Genomic DNA, 8375 nt, shown 5'->3' on the forward strand with positions numbered 1-8375 from the left:
TAGTAGAGTCATTTTCACAATGTTGATTCTTCCAATCCAAGAACATGATATATCTCTCCATCTATTTATATCATCTTTAATTTCTTTCATCAGTGTCTTATAATTTTCTGCATACAGGTCTTTTTTCTCCTTAGGTAGGTTTATTCCTAGATATTTTATTCTTGTTTTATTGTTGCAATGGTAAATGGGAGTGTTTTTTTTATTTCACTTTCAGATTTTTCATCCTTAGTGTATAGGAATGCCAGAGATTTCTGTGCATTAATATTGTATCCTGCTACTTTACCAAATTCATTCATTAGATCTAGTAGTTTTCTGGTAGCATCTTTAGGATTCTCTACGTATAGTATCATGTCATCTGCAAACAGTGACAGCTTTACTTCTTCTTGGATTCCTTTTATTTCCTTTTCTTCTCTGATTGCCGTGGCTAGGACTTCCAAAACTATGTTGAATAATAGTGGTGAGAGTGGACATCCTTGTCTCATTCCTGATCTTAGAGGAAATGCTTTCAGTTTTTCACCATTGAGAATGATGTTTGTTGTGGGTTAGTCGTATATGGCCTTTATCATGTTGAGGCAGGTTCCCTCTATGCCCACTTTCTGGAGAGTTTTTATCATAAATGGGTGTTGAATTTTGTCAAAAGCTTTTTCTGCATCTATTGAGATGATCATATGGTTTTTATTCTTCAATTTGTTGATATGGTGCATCACATTGATTCATTTGCGTATATTGAAGAATCCTTGCATCCCTGGGATAAATCCCACTTGATCGTGGTGTATGATCCTTTTAATGTGCTGTTGGATTCTGTTGGCTAGTATTTTGTAGAGGATTTTTGCATCTATATTCATCAGTGATATTGGTCTGTAATTTTCTTTTTTTGTAGTATCTTTATCTGGTTTTGGTATCAGGGTGATGGTGGCCTCATAGAATGAGTTTGGGAGTGTTCCTTCCTCTGCAATTTTTTGGAAGAGTTTGAGAAGGATGGGTGTTCGCTCTTCTCTAAATGTTTGATAGAATTCACCTGTGAAGCCATCTGGTCCTGGACTTTTGTTTGCTGGAAGATTTTAAATCACAGTTTCAATTTCATTACTTGTGAATGGTCTGTTCATATTTTCTGTTTCTTCCTGGTTCAGTCTTGGAAGGTAATAGCTTTATAAGAATTTGTCCATTTCTTCCAGGTTGTCTGTTTTATTGGCATAGAGTTGCTTGTAGTAGTCTCTTAGGATGCTTTGTATTTCTGCAGTGTCTGTTGTAACTTCTTTTTCATTTCTAATTTTATTGATTTGAGTCCTCTCTCTCTTTTTCTTGATGAGTCTGGCTAATGGTTTATCAATCTTGTTTATCTTCTCAAAGAACCAGCTTTTAGTTTTATTAATCTTTGCTCTTGTTTTCTTTGTTTCTCTTTCATTTATTTCTGCTCTGATCTTTATGATTTCTTTCCTTCTGCTAACTTTGGGTTTTGTTTGTTCTTCTTTCTCTAGTTCCTTTAGGTGTAAGGTCAGATTGTTTACTTGAGATTTTTCTTGTTTCTTGGGGTAGGCTTGTATAGCTATAAACTTCCCTCTTAGAACTCCTTTTGGTGCATCCCATAGGTTTTGGATCATCGTGTTTTCATTGTCATTTTTCTCTAGGTATTTTTTGATTTCCTCTTTGATTTCTTCAGTGATCTCTTGGTTATTTAGTAACGTATTGTTTAGCCTCCATGTGTTTTTTTCTTTTACTTTTTTTTCCCCTGTAATTCATTTCTAATCTCATAGCGTTGTGATCAGAAAAGATGCTTGATATGATTTCAATTTTCTTAAATTTACTGAGGCTTGATTTGTGACCCAAGATGTGATCTATCCTGGAGAATGTTCTGTGCGCACTTGAGAAGAAAGTGTAATATGCTGTTTTTGGATGGAATGTCCTATAAATATCAATTAAATCTATCTGGTCTATTGTGTCATTTAAAGCTTCTGTTTCCTTATTTATTTTCATTTTGGATGATCTGTCCATTGGTGAAAGTGGGGTGTTAAAGCCCCCTACTATGTATGTGTTACTGTCGATTTCCTCTTTTATGGCTGTTAGCAGTTGCCTTATGTATTGAGGTGCTCCTATGTTGGGTGCATATATATTTATAATTGTTATATCTTCTTTTTGGATTGATCCTTTGATCATTATGTAGTGTCCTTCCTTGTCTCTTGTAACATTCTTTATTTTAAAGTCTATTTTATCTGATATGAGTATAAGTACTCCAGCTTTCTTTTGATTTCCATTTGCATGGAAGATCTTTTTCCATCCCCTCACTTTCAGTCTGTATGTGTCCCTAGGTCTGAAGTGGGTCTCTTGTAGACAGCATATATGTGGGTCTTGTTTTAGTATCCATTCAGCAAGCCTGTGTCTTTTGGTTGCTGCATTTAATCCATTCACGTTTAAGGTAATTATCAATATGTAGGTTCCTATGACCATTTTCTTAATTGTTTTGGGTTTGTTTTTGTAGGTCCCTTTCTTCTCTTGTGTTTCCCACTTAGAGAAGTTCCTTTAGCATTTGTTGTAGAGCTGGTTTGGTGGTGCTGAATTCTCTTAGCTTTTGCTTGTCTGTAAAGCTTTTGATTTCTCCATCGTATCTGAATGAGATCCTTTCTGGGTAGAGTAATCTGGGTTGTAGGTTCTTCCCTTTCATCACTTTAAGTATATCATGCCACTCCCTTATGGCTTGTAGAGTTTCTGCTGAAACATCAGCTGTTAACCTTATGGGAGTTCCCTTGTATGTTATTTGTCATTTTTCCCTTGCTGCTTTCAATAATTTTTCTTTGTCTTTAATTTTTGCCTATTTGATTACTATGTGTCTTGGTGTGTTTCTCCTTGGGTTTATCCTGTATGGGACTCACTGCGCTTCCTGGACTTGGGTGGCTCTTTCCTTTCCCATGTTAGGGAACTTTTCCACTATAATCTCTTCAAATATTTTCTCTGGTCCTTTCTCTCTCTCCTCTCCTTCTGGGACCCCTATAATGCGAATGTTGTTGCGTTTAATGTTGTCCCCCAGGTCTGTTAGGCTGTCTTCATTTCTTTTCATTCCTTTTTCTTTATTCTGTTCTGCAGCAGTGAATTCCACAATTCTGTCTTCCAGGTCACTTATCCGTTCTTCTTCCTCATTTATTCTGCTGTTGATTCCTTCTAGTGTAGTTTTCATTTCAGTTATTGTATTGTTCATCTCCGTTTGTTTGTTCTTTAATTCTTCTAGGTCTTTGTTAAGCATTTCTTGCATCTTCTCGATCTTTGCCTCCATTCTTTTTCCGAGGTCCTGGATCATCTTCACTATCATTATTCTGAATTCTTTTTCTGGAAGGTTGCCTATCTCCACTTCATTTAGTTATTTTTCTGGGGTTTTATCTTGTTCCTTCATCTGGTACATAGCCCTCTGCCTTTTTATCTTGTCTGTCTTTCTGTGAATGTGGTTTTTGTTCCACAGGCTGCGGGATTGTACTTCTTCTTGCTTCTGCTGTCTTGTCTCTGGTGGATGAGGCTATCTAAGAGGCTTGTGCAAGTTTCCTGATGGGAGGGACTGGTGGTGGGTAGAGCTGACTGTTGCTCTGGTGGGCAGAGCTCAGTAAAACTTTAATCCGCTTGACTGCTGATGGGTGGGGCTGGGTTCCCTCCCTGTTGGTTGTTTGGCCTGAGGCAACCCAACACTGGAGCCTACCTGGGCTCTTTGATGGGGCTAATGGCAGACTCTCGGAGGGCTCACACCACAGAGTACTTCCCAGAACTTCTGCTGCCAGTGTCCTTGTCCCCACGGTGAGCCACAGCCACCCCCCTCCTCTGCAGGAGACTCTCCAACACTAGCAGGTAGGTCTGGTTCAGTCTCCCCTGGGGTCACTGCTCCTTCCCCTGGGTCCTGATGCACACACTACTTTGTGTGTGCCCTCCAGGAGTGGAGTCTCTGTTTCCCCCAGTCCTGTCGAAGTGCTGCAATCAAATCCCACTGGGCTTCAAAGTCTGATTCTCTAGGAATTCCTCCTGCCCTGATTGGGAAGCCTGACGTGGGGCTCAGAACCTTCACTCCAGTGGGTGGGCTTCTGTGGTGTAAGTGTTCTCCAGTCTGTGAGTCACCCACCCAGCAGTTATGCGATTTGAGTTTACTACGATTGTGCCCCTCCTACCGTCTCATTGTGGCTTCTCCTTTGTGTTTGGATGTGGGGTATCTTTTTTGGTGAGTTCCAGTGTCTTCCTGTAGATGATTGTCCAGCAGCTAGCTGTGATTCTGGTGTTCTCACAAGAGGGGGTGAGAGCACGTCCTTCTACTCCACCATCTTGGTTCCTCTTCTGCCCCCCAGTCACTCATTCTTAAAAGCTCCTCTGCCCCACTCATCATATGGCCAACTCATTATCTTTTGGGCCTTAGGATTCTGGTCACCAATTCTGATGTGTGGGAGGGTTCCCCACACCACCAAACAATTCTCAGACACCAGCTAGATGTGGTACAATTCAACTTGATTCTGACAGTATCAACCTGGAGATCTGAAGAATTTCTTAAAGGTGACCACTGGCCCCAAAGAAATCTTCTACTCCTAGTATCTTACCCCAGGTGTTTCCTCTGGAGCCAATTAGACTTCAAAAATTGTTTCTGATTCTAATGAAAACTGTTGTTTCTGTTTTTCCCTTTTCTTCTCAGTAACTCTCAAGGTGAAATGTATAGGATCATTCACTTTGTTTTAGCAGCTTTACTGAGGTATAATTGATATATAAAAACTGCACATATTTAATGCGTACAGTTTGATGAGTATGACGTGCAATCACTACTTTGTTTTGAATGTAGAAATTTCACCTTTAAACCCTGGACTATGCATTTAGAAAAATGCCTGTGATTTCTCACTCTTCCTTTACTTTGTTCTCAAATCAACTGTGATGATTTAGCTCTAAAAGTTACACAGCATTGCAAGAAGGCAATGCTACCCTCCCATTGTTTCAGAATACAACTGGGTGGACAAATCTTCCACGTTTAACTGGACTAAAAAATTGATTCTATTTATTATGGCCAATAAAAATGATAGAAGCAAGTTATGAGTGTATAACTGAATCTTTGGGATTGAAGAAAAACATTGTTTGCTATTATAGATGGAAGCTGAGAGTACAATTTGATATTGATTTAAAAGGGATGAGTTGTTCATCCCTTTTAACTGGATGGTTCTTCATCCAGTATTCTCATTGTCATTCATCAGAAGCAGAATGATTTGGGGCATGAAATTCAAGAATTTCATGAACCATAAGCTGACTGTGGCATTGGCACATAGGTTGGTAGAAACCAAATCTAATCTCTTCTAATGGGATTCTGACACACAAAAAAAACATGTTGAAGCCCACGGTGGTCTCAGATACTATGCAATGAATAGGGCTTTGAAAACTACTGCTAATGACTCAGTATGATCACTAATAGATTTTCTTTCTTTTTTAAAAAGTATTTATATATTTATTTATTTTTAGCTGTGTTGGGTCTTAGTTGCGGCACATGGAATCTTTTGTTGCAGCAGTCAGCCCTTTGTTGTGGCGAGCAGGCTTCTCTCTAGTTGTGGCACATGAGCTTAGTTGTCCCAGGACATGTGGGATCTTAGTTCCCCGACCAGGGATGGAACCCACATCTCCTGCATTGGAAGGTGGATTCTTAACCACTGGACCACCAGAGAGGTCCCTGATCACTAATAGGTTTTCAACATGCCATGAAGAACATATGTTGTGTTATTCATCTTGGTTTCTTATAATTTTATATTTTCTATATTTTGTAATGGATTAAAAAATAAAATACTTAGACAAGTATCGAGTGTTTAACAGAGCATTACTCATTTGACAAAGCAGAAATATGAGGCTTGATATGTATCCTTAGAAAACTGATAACCCAATTAAGAAGACCCTAGTACCCATGCTGGTGAATATAAAAAGAAAAGGCATGAAGGGAGCTGCATTACACAGTGTGGTATAACGGTGCTGTGGATGCACAGAGATGTGTGTAATGTGGAAAGAGCCCTGAGCTGGGGGGAAGAAGATATGGGTTCATATCCAGGCTCTTTCAGAGCACTCAATCCATTTGAGCTCTAGTTTCTTTCTAAATATAATGAGGACAATAAATCAACCTAGAGATGCAGCCAAGACTGAATGAGAGAACTGAAGACAATGATATCAAGTGCTATGCAGGTTTAAGATGTTGCTATTGGTGAGTGATCACTGAGGATAGGAGCAGTCAAGGAAGCTGAGATGTCACAGCTCCTCACCCCTGCCTGGCTCAGAGTGATGTTTGCAGTGGTTAACTGGAAGGGGTAAGTGGGGGCTAAATAGCATGTGACCACACAGAAAGAGGCCGCTGGGACCGCTGTGGATTTGACTGTAAAAATGACCTAGTGAGAAGAATCAACTGGGCTGGGTAAATGAGAAATCATTCAGTGGCCCCTGATTTAAAGTAGATCCCGTTAATCTCAGGAAGCCTCAGGCTCCTGAGTGACACCATCCCTACTCAGGAAAGGCCAAAAAAGGGAGTTCCCTGACAGAGATGGATCATCAACCTTTCCTTAGTCCTAGATTCTCTCCCAGCTCCCAAAGCCCATCTTCTTTCAGACCCAATGTTCTTTTTCTTTTTCCTGCTCTTCAAATTCAATCAGGTCCATATTTTTCAGATCACTTCTTCTCTTTCCCATTCAGCTGAGTCCGCTGTCTTGGGCTCTGTTCATCTTATCCATCTGAACTCTATCTAAGCAGCTGGTCCTCTCTCTGTAGCCCTTTTGGTCCAGGTAGATCATCCCTCGCTGCTAAGTGTTGCCTTACTTGGAGTTTGCCTTCTCAGAACAAATCCATCTCTGCTGGAACCTTGAACATGGGCTTCTGGTCTCCAGAACTGTGAGAAAATAAACATCTGCTGTTTATGCCACTAAGTCAGAGATCTTGTTATGGCAGCCCAAGCAGACTAGTATACATCTAACATATATAAAGCATCTGGCAAAGAGTGGCACAAATATTGAGTTCCTTCTTCAATATCTTCTACACTTCAGACACAGATATTCAATCTCCCGTTATATTTTTCACCCAGATACTCCAAGCATCTCAAGATCAGCACTTCCTAAAGCAAATTAATCGTCTTCTCCCTCACACCTCCTAGTCACCTAGGCTGGAAACCTCCATCATCTTGTTTCCTCTATTGCTTGCATCTCAAATCTGATGTGTCTCCAGGCCTGTCCACTGTTACCACAGTATCTCTTACTTCTTTCCTCCCTGCACTCCCTACTCCATAGCCCTGCTTTAAACATTTCTTTCAACTTGGACTATTACAAGAGTACTCTTGACTCTCAGGGACACCAAGTGGTCTCTGAGACCCAAGTGTCTACCTTTCAAATCATATAGAAAAGACTCTCCAAATTACCAACTTCACATCTCTTCCCCAAAACTTCACTGACTTTTGGAGGATCTGGAATTGCTTGGTCACAAAACTGATATATAAAAAAAAGTCTGTTTTAAAGTCTGCCAAGTCCTAAAAATGTTCCAGATATGGTTTTAAGGGGGAAAACAGAGTTTTGGGTGACTTAAAAGTTGAAAATGACATTAGTTTTCTAAAACCATATAGACTCTATGTGTATTTTATACTTCAAAGAACATAATAGAAGAATCTGGTCATCACAAAATAATCATCCAATTTAGAGAAGGATGAGGTAAGTGGCCTTCCCAGGTTCCTTCAGACCATGAGAATCTGATTGCTTAGAGTTTGATGGTATTTTATACATTTGTCCTTTCACTACCTATTTAATTAATTCATTCAACAAATGTGTGTGCTATGTGCAAGGCTGAAGAATGAATTATGCAATGAGCAAGGGCTTTCCAAAGAACAGAGAAGACTGAAGAAGAGGGAGAGGGATGGCAGACAGGGAAAGTGACGTTCTAGGTGGGACTCTAGCTAGGTTGCCACGGAAGCTGACAGCCAACCTAAAAACTTTCCAGAACTAAATTCTTACCTCTTTCTCTAACCTTCTTTCTGTACTTCCTTCTTGGCCTTTCTTCATTAAAACGTTCAATTGAATGACTACTATAAGCCAGGAGTTCACTGTCTAGTGAGATGGTTACAATTCAGTTAAAGGAAGAACATCTAAGGAAGGTTCAAAGCCTACTTTCTGGAGGCCTAACTCTCAGAAATATACACTAGTCAAAGCAGAACAAGCAAAGGTACAGAGCAGTTTGGAGTTGATGTCATTAAGTGTGGGGCAGGGAATGAAAGGTGACTTGTGCCCCAAGGCAGGAAGTAAAGCTTTGTAGGTCCAGTGAGCCAAGTGGGTCTCTTCTGGGAGATTTTTCTTCTGGCTGGCTATTATTTCTCATTGGATCATCCATTACCTTCTAACCTGTGCTCCAAAAACCTTCATGCA

Source organism: Monodon monoceros, unplaced genomic scaffold (assembly GCF_005190385.1).
Source record: "Monodon monoceros isolate NGI ecotype Baffin Bay Population unplaced genomic scaffold, NGI_Narwhal_1 Super_Scaffold_4, whole genome shotgun sequence".
Taxonomy (NCBI): domain Eukaryota; kingdom Metazoa; phylum Chordata; class Mammalia; order Artiodactyla; family Monodontidae; genus Monodon; species Monodon monoceros.